Genomic DNA, 17575 nt, shown 5'->3' with positions numbered 1-17575 from the left:
GTGACTGCACCAGCAGAATAGTGAGTGCAGGTCTGGGGGATAATACAGGATGTAACTCAGGATCAGTAATGTAATGTATGTACACAGTGACTGCACCAGTAGAATAGTGAGTGCAGCTCTGGAGTATAATACAGGATGTAACTCAGGATCAGTAACGTAATGTATGTACACAGTGACTGCACCAGCAGAATAGTGAGTGCAGCTCTGGAGTATAATACAGGAGGTAACTCAGGATCAGTAATGTATGTACACAGTGACTACACCAGCAGAATAGTGAGTGCAGCTCTGGAGTATAATACAGGATGTAACTCAGGATCAGTAATGTAATGTATGTGCACAGTGACTGCACCAGCAGAATAGTGAGTGCAGCTCTGGAGTATAATACAGGAGGTAACTCAGGATCAGTAATGTATGTACACAGTGACTACACCAGCAGAGTAGTGAGTGCAGCTCTGGAGTATAATACAGGATGTAACTCAGGATCAGTAATGTAATGTATGTGCACAGTGACTGCACCAGCAGAACAGTGAGTGCAGCTCTGGAGTATAATACAGGATGTAACTCAGGATCAGTAATGTAATGTATGTACACAGTGACTGCACCAGCAGAATAGTGAGTGCAGCTCTGGAGTATAATACAGGAGGTAACTCAGGATCAGTAATGTATGTACACAGTGACTACACCAGCAGAATAGTGAGTGCAGCTCTGGAGTATAATACAGGATGTAACTCAGGATCAGTAATGTAATGTATGTGCACAGTGACTCCACCAGCAGAATAGTGAGTGTAGCTCTGGAGTATAATACAGGATGTAACTCAGGATCAGTAATGTAATGTATGTACACAGTGACTGCACCAGCAGAATAGTGAGTGCAGCTCTGGAATATAATACAGGATGTAACTCAGGATCAGTAATGTAATGTATGTACACAGTGACTGCACCAGCAGAATAGTGAGTGCAGCTCTAGAGTATAATACAGGATGTAACTCAGGATCAGTAATGTAATGTATGTGCACAGTGACTGCACCAGCAGAATAGTGAGTGCAGCTCTGGAGGATAATACAGGATGTAACTCCGGATCAGTAATGTAATGTATGTACACAGTGACTGCACCAGCAGAATAGTGAGTGCAGCTCTGGAGTATAATACAGGAGGTAACTCAGGATCAGTAATGTAATGTATGTACACAGTGACTGCACCAGCAGAATAGTGAGCGCAGCTCTGGAGTATAATACAGGATGTAACTCAGGATCAGTATTGTATGTACACAGTGACTGCACCAGTAGAATAGTGAGTGCAGCTCTGGAGTATAATACAGGATGTAACTCAGGATCAGTAATGTATGTACACAGTGACTGCACCAGCAGAATAGTGAGTGCAGCTCTGGAGTATAATACCGGATGTAACTCAGGATCAGTATTGTATGTACACAGTGACTGCACCAGTAGAATAGTGAGTGCAGCTCTGGAGTATAATACAGGATGTAACTCAGGATCAGTAATGTAATGTATGTACACAGTGACTGCACCAGCAGAATAGTGAGTGCAGCTCTGGAGTATAATGCAGGATGTAACTCAGGATCAGTAATGTAATGTATGTACACAGTGACTGCACAAGCAGAATAGTGAGTGCGGCTCTTGAGTATAATACAGGATGTAACTCAGGATCAGTATTGTATGTACACAGTGACTGCACCAGTAGAATAGTGAGTGCAGCTCTGGAGTATAATACAGGATGTAACTCAGCATCAGTAATGTAATGTATGTAAACAGTGACTGCACCAGCAGAATAGTGACTGCAGCTCTGGAGTATAATACAGGATGTAACTCAGGATCAGTAATGTAATGTATGTACACAGTGACTGCACCAGCAGAATAGTGACTGCAGCTCTGGAGTATAATACAGGATGTAACTCAGGATCAGTAATGTAATGTATGTACACAGTGACTGCACCAGCAGAATAGTGACTGCAGCTCTGGAGTATAATACAGGATGTAACTCGGGATCAATAATGTAATATATGTACACAGTGACTGCAACAGCAGAATAGTGAGTGCAGCTCTGGGGTATAATACAGAAGTTAACTCAGGATCAGTAATGTAATGTATGTGCACAGTGACTGCACCAGCAGAATAGTGAGTGCAGCTCTGGAGTATAATACAGGATGTAACTCAGGATCAGTACAGGATCAGTAATGTTATGTATGTACACAGTGACTGCACCAGCAGAATAGTGAGTGCAGCTCTGGAGTATAATACAGGATGTAACTCAGGATCAGTAATGCAATGTATGTACACAGTGATTGCACCAGCAGAATAGTGACTGCAGCTCTAGAGTATAATACAGGATGTAACTCAGGATCAGTAATGTAATGTATGTACACAGTTACTGCACAAGCAGAATAGTGAGTGCAGCTCTGGAGTATAATACAGGATGTAACTCAGGATCAGTAATGTAATGTATGTACACAGTGACTGCACCAGCAGAATAGTGAGTGCAGCTCTGGAGTATAATACAGGATGTAACTCAGGATCAGTAATGCAATGTATGTACATAGTGACTGCACCAGCAGAATAGTGAGTGCAGCTCTGGAGTATAATACAGGATGTAACTCAGGATCAGTAATGTAATGTATGTGCACAGTGACTGCACCAGCAGAATAGTGAGTGCAGCTCTGGAGAATAATACAGGATGTAACTCAGGATCATTAATGTAATGTATGTACACAGTGACTATACCAGAAGAATAGTGAGTGCAGCTCTGGAGTATAATACAGGATGTAACTCAGGATCAGTAATGTATGTACACAGTGACTGCACCAGCAGAATAGTGAGTGCAGCTCTGGAGTATAATACAGGATGTAACTCAGGATCAGTATTGTAATGTATGTACACAGTGACTGCACCAGCAGAATAGTGAGTGCAGCTCTGAAGTATAATACAGGATATAACTCAGGATCAGTAATGTAATGTATGTACACAGTGACTGCACCAGCAGAATAGTGAGTGCAGCTCTGGAGTATAATACAGGAGGTAACTCAGGATCAGTAATGTATGTACACAGTGACTACACCAGCAGAATAGTGAGTGCAGCTCTGGAGTATAATACAGGATGTAACTCAGGATCAGTAATGTAATGTATGTGCACAGTGACTGCACCAGCAGAACAGTGAGTGCAGCTCTGGAGTATAATACAGGATGTAACTCAGGATCAGTAATGTAATGTATGTACACAGTGACTGCACCAGCAGAATAGTGAGTGCAGCTCTGGAGTATAATACAGGAGGTAACTCAGGATCAGTAATGTATGTACACAGTGACTACACCAGCAGAATAGTGAGTGCAGCTCTGGAGTATAATACAGGATGTAACTCAGGATCAGTAATGTAATGTATGTGCACAGTGACTCCACCAGCAGAATAGTGAGTGTAGCTCTGGAGTATAATACAGGATGTAACTCAGGATCAGTAATGTAATGTATGTACACAGTGACTGCACCAGCAGAATAGTGAGTGCAGCTCTGGAATATAATACAGGATGTAACTCAGGATCAGTAATGTAATGTATGTACACAGTGACTGCACCAGCAGAATAGTGACTGCAGCTCTAGAGTATAATACAGGATGTAACTCAGGATCAGTAATGTAATGTATGTGCACAGTGACTGCACCAGCAGAATAGTGAGTGCAGCTCTGGAGGATAATACAGGATGTAACTCCGGATCAGTAATGTAATGTATGTACACAGTGACTGCACCAGCAGAATAGTGAGTGCAGCTCTGGAGTATAATACAGGAGGTAACTCAGGATCAGTAATGTAATGTATGTACACAGTGACTGCACCAGCAGAATAGTGAGCGCAGCTCTGGAGTATAATACAGGATGTAACTCAGGATCAGTATTGTATGTACACAGTGACTGCACCAGTAGAATAGTGAGTGCAGCTCTGGAGTATAATACAGGATGTAACTCAGGATCAGTAATGTATGTACACAGTGACTGCACCAGCAGAATAGTGAGTGCAGCTCTGGAGTATAATACCGGATGTAACTCAGGATCAGTATTGTATGTACACAGTGACTGCACCAGTAGAATAGTGAGTGCAGCTCTGGAGTATAATACAGGATGTAACTCAGGATCAGTAATGTAATGTATGTACACAGTGACTGCACCAGCAGAATAGTGAGTGCAGCTCTGGAGTATAATGCAGGATGTAACTCAGGATCAGTAATGTAATGTATGTACACAGTGACTGCACAAGCAGAATAGTGAGTGCGGCTCTTGAGTATAATACAGGATGTAACTCAGGATCAGTATTGTATGTACACAGTGACTGCACCAGTAGAATAGTGAGTGCAGCTCTGGAGTATAATACAGGATGTAACTCAGGATCAGTAATGTAATGTATGTACACAGTGACTGCACCAGCAGAATAGTGACTGCAGCTCTGGAGTATAATACAGGATGTAACTCAGGATCAGTAATGTAATGTATGTACACAGTGACTGCACCAGCAGAATAGTGACTGCAGCTCTGGAGTATAATACAGGATGTAACTCAGGATCAGTAATGTAATATATGTACACAGTGACTGCAACAGCAGAATAGTGAGTGCAGCTCTGGGGTATAATACAGAAGTTAACTCAGGATCAGTAATGTAATGTATGTGCACAGTGACTGCACCAGCAGAATAGTGAGTGCAGCTCTGGAGTATAATACAGGATGTAACTCAGGATCAGTACAGGATCAGTAATGTTATGTATGTACACAGTGACTGCACCAGCAGAATAGTGAGTGCAGCTCTGGAGTATAATACAGGATGTAACTCAGGATCAGTAATGCAATGTATGTACACAGTGATTGCACCAGCAGAATAGTGACTGCAGCTCTAGAGTATAATACAGGATGTAACTCAGGATCAGTAATGTAATGTATGTACACAGTTACTGCACAAGCAGAATAGTGAGTGCAGCTCTGGAGTATAATACAGGATGTAACTCAGGATCAGTAATGTAATGTATGTACACAGTGACTGCACCAGCAGAATAGTGAGTGCAGCTCTGGAGTATAATACAGGATGTAACTCAGGATCAGTAATGCAATGTATGTACATAGTGACTGCACCAGCAGAATAGTGAGTGCAGCTCTGGAGTATAATACAGGATGTAACTCAGGATCAGTAATGTAATGTATGTGCACAGTGACTGCACCAGCAGAATAGTGAGTGCAGCTCTGGAGAATAATACAGGATGTAACTCAGGATCATTAATGTAATGTATGTACACAGTGACTATACCAGAAGAATAGTGAGTGCAGCTCTGGAGTATAATACAGGATGTAACTCAGGATCAGTAATGTATGTACACAGTGACTGCACCAGCAGAATAGTGAGTGCAGCTCTGGAGTATAATACAGGATGTAACTCAGGATCAGTATTGTAATGTATGTACACAGTGACTGCACCAGCAGAATAGTGAGTGCAGCTCTGAAGTATAATACAGGATATAACTCAGGATCAGTAATGTAATGTATGTACACAGTGACTGCACCAGCAGAATAGTGAGTGCAGCTCTGGAGTATAATGCAGGATGTAACTCAGGATCAGTAATGCATGTACACAGTGACTGCACCAGCAGAATAGTGAGTGCAGCTCTGGAGTATAATACAGGATGTAACTCAGGATCAGTAATGTAATGTATGTACACAGTGACTGCACAAGCAGAATAGTGAGTGCAGCTCTGGAGTATAATACAGGATGTAACTCAGGATCAGTAATGTAATGTATGTACACAGTGACTACACCAGGAGAATAGTGAGTGCAGCTCTGGAGTATAATACAGGATGTACCTCAGGATCAGTAATGTATGTATACAGTGACTGCACCAGCAGAATAGTGAGTGCAGCTCTGTAGTATAATACGGGATGTAACTCAGGATCAGTAATGTAATGTATGTACACAGTGACTGCACCAGCAGAATAGTGAGTGCAGCTCTGGAGTATAATACAGGATGTAACTCAGGATCAGTAATGTAATGTATGTACACAGTGACTGCACCAGCAGAATAGTGAGTGCGGCTCTGGAGTATAATACAGGATGTAACTCAGGATCAGTATTGTATGTACACAGTGACAGCACCAGTAGAATAGTGAGTGCAGCTCTGGAGTATAATACAGGATGTAACTCAGGATCAGTAATGTAATGTATGTGCACAGTGACTGCACCAGCAGAATAGTGAGTGCGGCTCTGGAGTATAATACAGGATGTAACTCAGGATCAGTAATGTAATGTATGTACACAGTGACTGCACCAGCAGAATAGTGAGTGCAGCTCTGGAGTATAATACAGGATGTAACTCAGGATCAGTAATGTAATGTATGTACACAGTGACTGCACCAGCAGAATAGTGAGTGCAGTTCTGGAGTATAATACAGGATGTAACTCAGGATCAGTAATGTAATGTATGTACACAGTGACTGCACCAGCAGAATAGGGAGTGCAGCTCTGGAGAATAATACCGGATGTAACTCAGGATCAGTATTGTATGTACACAGTGACTGCACCAGTAGAATAGTGAGTGCAGCTCTGGAGAATAATACAGGATGTAACTCAGGATCAGTAATGTAATGTATGTACACAGTGACTGCACCAGCAGAATAGTGAGTGCGGCTCTGGAGTATAATACAGGATGTAACTCAGGATCAGTATTGTATGTACACAGTGACTGCACCAGTAGAATAGTGAGTGCAGCTCTGGAGTATAATACAGGATGTAACTCAGGATCAGTAATGTAATGTATGTACACAGTGACTGCACCAGCAGAATAGTGAGTGCAGCTGTGGAGTATAATGCAGGATGTAACTCAGGATCAGTAATGTAATGTATGTACACAGTGACTGCACCAGCAGAATAGTGAGTGCAGCTCTGGGGTATAATACAGTAGTTAACTCAGGATCAGTAATGTAATGTATGTGCACAGTGACTGCACCAGCAGAATAGTGAGTGCAGCTCTGGAGTATAATACAGGATGTAACTCAGGATCAGTACAGGATCAGTAATGTAATGTATGTACACAGTGACTGCACCAGCAGAATAGTGAGTGCAGCTCTGGAGTATAATACAGGATGTAACTCAGGATCAGTAATGTAATGTATGTACACAGTGACTGCACCAGCAGAATAGTGAGTGCAGCTCTAGAGTATAATACAGGATGTAACCCAGGATCAGTAATGTAATGTATGTACACAGTGACTGCACCAGCAGAATAGTGAGCGCAGCTCTGGAGTATAATACAGGAGGTAACTCAGGATCAGTAATGTAATGTATGTACACAGTGACTGCACCAGCAGAATAGTGACTGCAGCTCTAGAGTATAATACAGGATGTAACTCAGGATCAGTAATGTAATGTATGTACACAGTGACTGCACCAGCAGAATAGTGAGTGCAGATCTGGAGTATAATACAGGAGGTAACTCAGGATCAGTAATGTAATGTATGTACACAGTGACTGCACCAGCAGAATAGTGAGTGCAGCTCTGGAGTATGATACAGGATGTAACTCAGGATCAGTAATGTAATGTATGTACACAGTGACTGCACCAGCAGAATAGTGAGTGCAGCTCTAGAGTATAATGCAGGATGTAACTCAGGATCAGTAATGTAATGTATGTACACAGTGACTGCACCAGCAGAATAGTGAGAGCAGCTCTAGAGTATAATGCAGGATGTAACTCAGGATCAGTAATGTAATGTATGTACACAGTGACTGCACCAGCAGAATAGTGAGTGCAGTTCTGGAGTATAATACAGGATGTAACTCAGGATCAGTAATGTAATGTATGTACACAGTGACTGCACCAGCAGAATAGTGAGTGCAGCTCTGGAGTATAATACAGGATGTAACTCAGGATCAGTAATGTAATGTATGTACACAGTGACTGCACCAGCAGAATAGTGAGTGCAGCTCTGGGGTATAATACAGGATGTAACTCCGGATCAGTAATGTAATGTATGTACACAGTGACTGCACCAGCAGAATAGTGAGTGCAGCTCTGGAGTATAATACAGGATGTAACTCAGGATCAGTAATGTAATGTATGTACACAGTGACTGCACCAGCAGAATAGTGAGTGCAGCTCTGGAGTATAATACAGGATGTAACTCAGGATCAGTAATGTAATGTATGTACACAGTGACTGCACCAGCAGAATAGTGACTGCAGCTCTAGAGTATAATACAGGATGTAACTCAGGATCAGTAATGTAATGTATGTACACAGTGACTGCACCAGCAGAATAGTGAGTGCAGATCTGGAGTATAATACAGGAGGTAACTCAGGATCAGTAATGTAATGTATGTACACAGTGACTGCACCAGCAGAATAGTGAGTGCAGCTCTGGAGTATAATACAGGATGTAACTCAGGATCAGTAATGTAATGTATGTACACAGTGACTGCACCAGCAGAATAGTGAGTGCAGCTCTGGAGTATAATACAGGATGTAACTCAGGATCAGTAATGTAATGTATGTACACAGTGACTGCACCAGCAGAATAGTGAGTGCAGCTCTAGAGTATAATGCAGGATGTAACTCAGGATCAGTAATGTAATGTATGTACACAGTGACTGCACCAGCAGAATAGTGAGTGCAGCTCTAGAGTATAATGCAGGATGTAACTCAGGATCAGTAATGTAATGTATGTACACAGTGACTGCACCAGCAGAATAGTGAGTGCAGTTCTGGAGTATAATACAGGATGTAACTCAGGATCAGTAATGTAATGTATGTACACAGTGACTGCACCAGCAGAATAGTGAGTGCAGATCTGGAGTATAATACAGGATGTAACTCAGGATCAGTAATGTAATGTATGTACACAGTGACTGCACCAGCAGAATAGTGAGTGCAGCTCTAGAGTATAATGCAGGATGTAACTCAGGATCAGTAATGTAATGTATGTACACAGTGACTGCACCAGCAGAATAGTGAGTGCAGCTCTAGAGTATAATGCAGGATGTAACTCAGGATCAGTAATGTAATGTATGTACACAGTGACTGCACCAGCAGAATAGTGAGTGCAGCTCTAGAGTATAATGCAGGATGTAACTCAGGATCAGTAATGTAATGTATGTACACAGTGACTGCACCAGCAGAATAGTGAGTGCAGCTCTGGTGTATAATACAGGATGTAACTCAGGATCAGTAATGTAATGTATGTACACAGTGACTGCACCAGCAGAATAGTGAGTGCAGCTCTGGGGTATAATACAGGATGTAACTCCGGATCAGTAATGTAATGTATGTACACAGTGACTGCACCAGCAGAATAGTGAGTGCAGCTCTGGAGTATAATACAGGATGTAACTCAGGATCAGTAATGTAATGTATGTACACAGTGACTGCACCAGCAGAATAGTGAGTGCAGCTCTGGGGTATAATACAGGATGTAACTCCGGATCAGTAATGTAATGTATGTACACAGTGACTGCACCAGCAGAATAGTGAGTGCAGCTCTGGAGTATAATACAGGATGTAACTCAGGATCAGTAATGTAATGTATGTACACAGTGACTGCACCAGCAGAATAGTGAGTGCAGCTCTGGGGTATAATACAGGATGTAACTCCGGATCAGTAATGTAATGTATGTACACAGTGACTGCACCAGCAGAATAGTGAGTGCAGCTCTGGAGTATAATACAGGATGTAACTCAGGATCAGTAATGTAATGTATGTACACAGTGACTGCACCAGCAGAATAGTGAGTGCAGCTCTGGAGTATAATACAGGATGTAACTCAGGATCAGTAATGTAATGTATGTACACAGTGACTGCACCAGCAGAATAGTGAGTGCAGCTCTGGAGTATAATACAGGATGTAACTCAGGATCAGTAATGTAATGTATGTACACAGTGACTGCACCAGCAGAATAGTGAGTGCAGCTCTGGAGTATAATACAGGATGTAACTCAGGATCAGTAATGTAATGTATGTACACAGTGACTGCACCAGCAGAATAGTGAGTGCAGCTCTGGAGTATAATACAGGATGTAACTCAGGATCAGTAATGTAATGTATGTACACAGTGACTGCACCAGCAGAATAGTGAGTGCAGCTCTGGAGTATAATACAGGATGTAACTCAGGATCAGTAATGTAATGTATGTACACAGTGACTGCACCAGCAGAATAGTGAGTGCAGCTCTGGAGTATAATACAGGATGTAACTCAGGATCAGTAATGTAATGTATGTACACAGTGACTGCACCAGCAGAATAGTGAGTGCAGCTCTGGGGTATAATACAGGATGTAACTCAGGATCAGTAATGTAATGTATGTACACAGTGACTGCACCAGCAGAATAGTGAGTGCAGATCTGGAGTATAATACAGGATGTAACTCAGGATCAGTAATGTAATGTATGTACACAGTGACTGCACCAGCAGAATAGTGAGTGCAGCTCTGGGGTATAATACAGGATGTAACTCCGGATCAGTAATGTAATGTATGTACACAGTGACTGCACCAGCAGAATAGTGAGTGCAGATCTGGAGTATAATACAGGATGTAACTCAGGATCAGTAATGTAATGTATGTACACAGTGACTGCACCAGCAGAATAGTGAGTGCAGCTCTGGAGTATAATACAGGATGTAACTCAGGATCAGTAATGTAATGTATGTACACAGTGACTGCACCAGCAGAATAGTGAGTGCAGCTCTGGGGTATAATACAGGATGTAACTCCGGATCAGTAATGTAATGTATGTACACAGTGACTGCACCAGCAGAATAGTGAGTGCAGCTCTGGAGTGTAATACAGGATGTAACTCAGGATGAGTAATGTAATGTATCTACACAGTGACTGCACCAGCAGAATAGTGAGCGCAGCTCTGGAGTATAATACAGGAGGTAACTCAGGATCAGTAATGTAATGTATGTACACAGTGACTGCACCAGCAGAATAGTGACTGCAGCTCTAGAGTATAATACAGGATGTAACTCAGGATCAGTAATGTAATGTATGTACACAGTGACTGCTCCAGCAGAATAGTGAGTGCAGATCTGGAGTATAATACAGGATGTAACTCAGGATCAGTAATGTAATGTATGTACACAGTGACTGCACCAGCAGAATAGTGAGTGCAGCTCTGGAGTGTAATACAGGATGTAACTCAGGATCAGTAATGTAATGTATGTGCACAGTGACTGCACCAGCAGAATAGTGAGTGCGGCTCTGGAGTATAATACAGGATGTAACTCAGGATCAGTAATGTAATGTATGTACACAGTGACTGCACCAGCAGAATAGTGAGTGCAGCTCTGGAGTATAATACAGGATGTAACTCAGGATCAGTAATGTAATGTATGTACACAGTCACTGCACCAGCAGAATAGTGAGTGCAGCTCTGGAGTATAATACAGGATGTAACTCAGGATCAGTAATGTAATGTATGTACACAGTGACTGCACCAGCAGAATAGTGAGTGCAGCTCTGGGGTATAATACAGGATGTAACTCAGGATCAGTAATGTAATGTATGTACACAGTGACTGCACCAGCAGAATAGTGAGTGCGGCTCTGGAGTATAATACAGGATGTAACTCAGGATCAGTAATGTAATGTACAGTCATGGCCAAAAGTATTGAGAATGACACCAAAATTATATTTTCCCATGATCTGCTGGCCTCTGGTTTTTATTAGTGTTTGTCTGATGTTTATATCACATAGAGAAATATAATTGCAATCATATTATGAGTACCAATAGGTTATATTGACAGTTAGAATGAGTTAATGCAGCAAGTCAATATTTGCAGTGCTGCCCCTTCTTCTTCAAGACCTCTGTAATTCTCCCTGGCATGCTCTCAATCAACTTTTGGACCAAATCCTGACTGATAGCAGTCCATTCTTGCATAATCAATGCTTGCATTTTGCCAGAATTTGTTGGTTTTTGTTTGTCCACCCGTCTCTTGATGATTGACCACAAGTTCTCAATGGGATTAAGATCTGGGGAGTTTCCAGGCCATGGACCCAAAATCTCTATGTTTTGTTCCATGAGCCATTTAGTTATCACCTTTGCTTTATGGCAAGGTGCTCCATCATGCTGGAAAAGGCATTGTTGGGCGCCAAACTGCTCTTGGACGGTTGGGAGAAGTTGCTCTTGGAGGACATTCTGGTACCATTCTTTATTCATGGCTGTGTTTTTAGGCAAGACTGTGAGTGAGCCAATTCCCTTGGCTGAGAAGCAACCCCACACATGAATGGTTTCAGGATGCTTTACAGTTGGCATGAGACAAGACTGGTGGTAGCGCTCACCTCTTCTTCTCCGAATAAGCTGTTTTCCAGATGTCCCAAACAATCGAAAAGGGGATTCATCAGCGAAAATGACTTTGCCCCAGTCCTCAGCAGTCCACTCCCTGTACCTTTTGCAGAATATCAGTCGGTCCCTGATGTTTTTTCTGGAGAGAAGTGGCTTCTTTGCTGCCCTCCTTGAAACCAGCCCTTGCTCAAAGAGTCTCTGCCTCACAGTGCGTGCAGAAGCACTCACACCAGCCTGCTGCCATTCCTGAGCAAGCTCGGCACTGCTGGTAGTCCGATCCCGCAGCTGAAACAGTTTTAAGATACGGTCCTGGCGCTTGCTGGTCTTTCTTGGGCGCCCTGGAGCCTTTTTGACAACAATGGAAGCTCTCTCCTTGAAGTTCTTGATGATGCGATAGATTGTTGACTGAGGTGCAATCTTTGTAGCTGCGATTCTCTTCCCTGTTAGGCCATTTTTGTGCAGTGCAATGATGGCTGCACGTGTTTCTTTAGAGATAACCATGGTTAACTGAAGAGAAACAATGATACCAAGAACCAGCCTCCTTTTAAAGTGTCCAGTGATGTCATTCTTACTTAATCATGACTGATTGATCGCCAGCCCTGTCCTCATCAACACCCACACCTGTGTTAATGGATCAATCACTAAAACGATGTTAGCTGCTCCTTTTAAGGCAGGACTGCAATGATGTTGAAATGTGTTTTGGGGGTTAAAGTTCATTTTCTGGGCAAATATTGACTTTGCAAGTACAGTAATTGCTGTTAAGCTGATCACTCTTTGACATTCAGGAGTATATGCAAATTGCCATTACAAAAAATGAAGCAGTAAACTTTGGAAAAATTACTATTTGTCTCATTCTCAATACTTTTGGCCATGACTGTATGTACACAGTGACTGCACCAGCAGAATAGTGAGTGCAGCTCTGGAGTATAATACAGGATGTAACTCAGGATCAGTAATGTAATGTATGTACACAGTGACTGCACCAGCAGAATAGTGAGTGCAGCTCTGGAGTATAATACAGGATGTAACTCAGGATCAGTAATGTAATGTATGTACACAGTGACTGCACCAGCAGAATAGGGAGTGCAGCTCTGGAGAATAATACCGGATGTAACTCAGGATCAGTATTGTATGTACACAGTGACTGCACCAGTAGAATAGTGAGTGCAGCTCTGGAGTATAATACAGGATGTAACTCAGGATCAGTAATGTAATGTATGTACACAGTGACTGCACCAGCAGAATAGTGAGTGCGGCTCTGGAGTATAATACAGGATGTAACTCAGGATCAGTATTGTATGTACACAGTGACTGCACCAGTAGAATAGTGAGTGCAGCTCTGGAGTATAATACAGGATGTAACTCAGGATCAGTAATGTAATGTATGTACACAGTGACTGCACCAGCAGAATAGTGAGTGCAGCTCTGGAGTATAATACAGGATGTAACTCAGGATCAGTAATGTAATGTATGTACACAGTGACTGCACCAGCAGAATAGTGAGTGCAGCTCTGGGGTATAATACAGTAGTTAACTCAGGATCAGTAATGTAATGTATGTGCACAGTGACTGCACCAGCAGAATAGTGAGTGCAGCTCTGGAGTATAATACAGGATGTAACTCAGGATCAGTACAGGATCAGTAATGTAATGTATGTACACAGTGACTGCACCAGCAGAATAGTGAGTGCAGCTCTGGAGTATAATACAGGATGTAACTCAGGATCAGTAATGTAATGTATGTACACAGTGACTGCACCAGCAGAATAGTGAGTGCAGCTCTAGAGTATAATACAGGATGTAACCCAGGATCAGTAATGTAATGTATGTACACAGTGACTGCACCAGCAGAATAGTGAGCGCAGCTCTGGAGTATAATACAGGAGGTAACTCAGGATCAGTAATGTAATGTATGTACACAGTGACTGCACCAGCAGAATAGTGACTGCAGCTCTAGAGTATAATACAGGATGTAACTCAGGATCAGTAATGTAATGTATGTACACAGTGACTGCACCAGCAGAATAGTGAGTGCAGCTCTGGAGTATAATACAGGATGTAACTCAGGATCAGTAATGTAATGTATGTGCACAGTGACTGCACCAGCAGAATAGTGAGTGCAGCTCTGGAGTATAATACAGGATGTAACTCAGGATCAGTAATGTAATGTATGTGCACAGTGACTGCACCAGCAGAATAGTGAGTGCGGCTCTGGAGTATAATACAGGATGTAACTCAGGATCAGTAATGTAATGTATGTACACAGTGACTGCACCAGCAGAATAGGGAGTGCAGCTCTGGAGAATAATACCGGATGTAACTCAGGATCAGTATTGTATGTACACAGTGACTGCACCAGTAGAATAGTGAGTGCAGCTCTGGAGTATAATACAGGATGTAACTCAGGATCAGTAATGTAATGTATGTACACAGTGACTGCACCAGCAGAATAGTGAGTGCAGCTCTGGGGTATAATACAGAAGTTAACTCAGGATCAGTAATGTAATGTATGTGCACAGTGACTGCACCAGCAGAATAGTGAGTGCAGCTCTGGAGTATAATACAGGATGCAACTCAGGATCAGTACAGGATCAGTAATGTAATGTATGTACACAGTGACTGCACCAGCAGAATAGTGAGTGCAGCTCTGGAGTATAATACAGGATGTAACTCAGGATCAGTAATGTAATGTTTGTACACAGTGACTACACCAGAAGAATAGTGAGTGCAGCTCTGGAGTATAATACAGGATGTAACTCAGGATCAGTAATGTAATGTATGTACACAGTGACTGCACAAGCAGAATAGTGAGTGCAGCTCTGGAGTATAATACAGGAGGTAACTCAGGATCAGTAATGTAATGTATGTACACAGTGACTGCACCAGCAGAATAGTGAGTGCAGCTCTGTAGTATAATACGGGATGTAACTCAGGATCAGTAATGTAATGTATGTACACAGTGACTGCACTAGCAGAATAGTGAGTGCAGCTCTGGAGTATAATACAGGATGGAACTCAGGATCAGTAATGTAATGTATGTACACAGTGACTGCACCAGCAGAATAGTGACTGCAGCTCTGGAGTATAATACAGGATGTAACTCAGGATCAGTAATGTAATGTATGTACACAGTGACTGCACCAGCAGAATAGTGACTGCAGCTCTGGAGTATAATACAGGATGTAACTCAGGATCAGTAATGTAATGTATGTACACAGTGACTGCACCAGCAGAATAGTGAGTGCAGCTCTGGGGTATAATACAGGATGTAACTCAGGATCAGTAATGTAATGTATGTACACAGTGACTGCACCAGCAGAATAGTGAGCGCAGCTCTGGAGTATAATACAGGATGTAACTCAGGATCAGTACAGGATCAGTAATGTAATGTATGTACACAGTGACTGCACCAGCAGAATAGTGAGTGCAGCTCTGGAGTATAATACAGTATGTAACTCAGGATCAGTAATGTATGTACACAGTGACTGCACCAGCAGAATAGTGAGTGCAGCTCTGGAGTATAATACAGGATGTAACTCAGGATCAGTAATATAATGTATGTACACAGTGACTGCACCATCAGAATAGTGAGCGCAGCTCTGGAGTATAATACAGGATGTAACTCAGGATCAGTAATGTAATGTATGTAGACAAAGACTGCACCAGCAGAATAGTGAGTGCAGCTCTGGGGTATAATACAGGATGCAACTCAGGATCAGTAATGTAATGTATGTACACAGTGACTGCACCAGCAGAATAGTGAGTGCAGCTCTGGAGTATAATACAGGGTGTAACACAGGATCAGTAATGTAATGTATGTACACAGTGACTGCACCAGCAGAATAGTGAGTGCAGCTCTGGAGGATAATACAGGATGTAACTCAGTATCAGTAATGTAATGTATGTACACAGTGACTGCACCAGCAGAATAGTGAGCGCAGCTCTGGAGTATAATACAGGATGTAACTCAGTATCAGTAATGTAATGTATGTACACAGTGACTGCACCAGCAGAATAGTGAGTGCAGCTCTGGGGTATAATACAGGATGTAACTCAGGATCAGTAATGTAATGTATGTACACAGTGACTGCACCAGCAGAATAGTGAGTGCAGCTCTGGGGTATAATACAGGATGTAACTCAGGATCAGTAATGTAATGTATGTACACAGTGACTGCACCAGCAGAATAGTGAGTGCAGCTCTGGAGTATAATACAGGATGTAACTCAGGATCAGTAATGTATGTACACAGTGACTGCAGCAGCAGAATAGTGAGTGCAGCTCCGGAGTATAATACAGGATGTAACTCAGGATCAGTAATGTATGTACACAGTGACTGAACCAGCAGGATAGTGAGTGCAGCTCTGGATTATAATACAGGATGTAATTCAGGATCAGTAATGTAATGTATGTACACAGTGACTGCACCAGCAGAATAGTGAGCGCAGCTCTGGAGTATAATACAGGATGTAACTCAGGATCAGTAATGTAATGTATGTACACAGTGACTGCACAAGCAGAATAGTGAGTGCAGCTCTGGAGTATAATGCAGGATGTAACTCAGGATCAGTAATGTAATGTATGTACACAGTGACTGCAGCAGCAGAATAGTGAGTGCAGCTCTGGAGCATAATACAGGATGTACCTCAGGATCAGTAATGTAATGTATGCACACAGTGACTGCAGCAGCAGAATAGTGAGTGCAGCTCTGGAGTATAATACAGGATGTAACTCAGGATCAGTAATGTAATGTATGTACACAGTGACTGAACCAGCAGAATAGTGAGTGCAGCTCTGGATTATAATACAGGGTGTAATTCAGGATCAGTAATGTAATGTATGTACACAGTGACTGCACAAGCAGAATAGTGAGTGCAGCTCTGGAGTATAATGCAGGATGTAACTCAGGATCAGTAATGTAATGTATGTACACAGTGACTGCAGCAGCAGAACAGTGAGTGCAGCTCTGGAGTATAATGTAAGATAATGATGCATATAGTGACTCCACTGTTTTGATGTCTGTGGTGGCTTTCGCAGCAGCTGTGAGATCTGTATCTTTCCTGCTGTGTGTCCTATCAGATATCACCCCCGGGGGACGCTGCAGATTATTTATAGCTGGTGACGGTGTTTCCATTACAAGTCACATTTCGTGAACCCCTTCTCCTGTGCTGCGGTTCTGCCTGTAGTGGGCGGTGTGGGCACAGACACATGGGGTATTAGGGATAATCTGCAGTGACCCCTCCTGTGGTCATTTATAGGATCT

This window comes from Phyllobates terribilis, unplaced genomic scaffold, assembly GCF_046119375.1.
Source record: "Phyllobates terribilis strain yellow unplaced genomic scaffold, ASM4611937v1 Scaffold_12__6_contigs__length_324123572, whole genome shotgun sequence".
NCBI lineage: Eukaryota > Metazoa > Chordata > Amphibia > Anura > Dendrobatidae > Phyllobates > Phyllobates terribilis.
The sequence above is the reverse complement of the archived record's forward strand: the minus strand, read 5'-3'. Positions refer to the sequence as shown.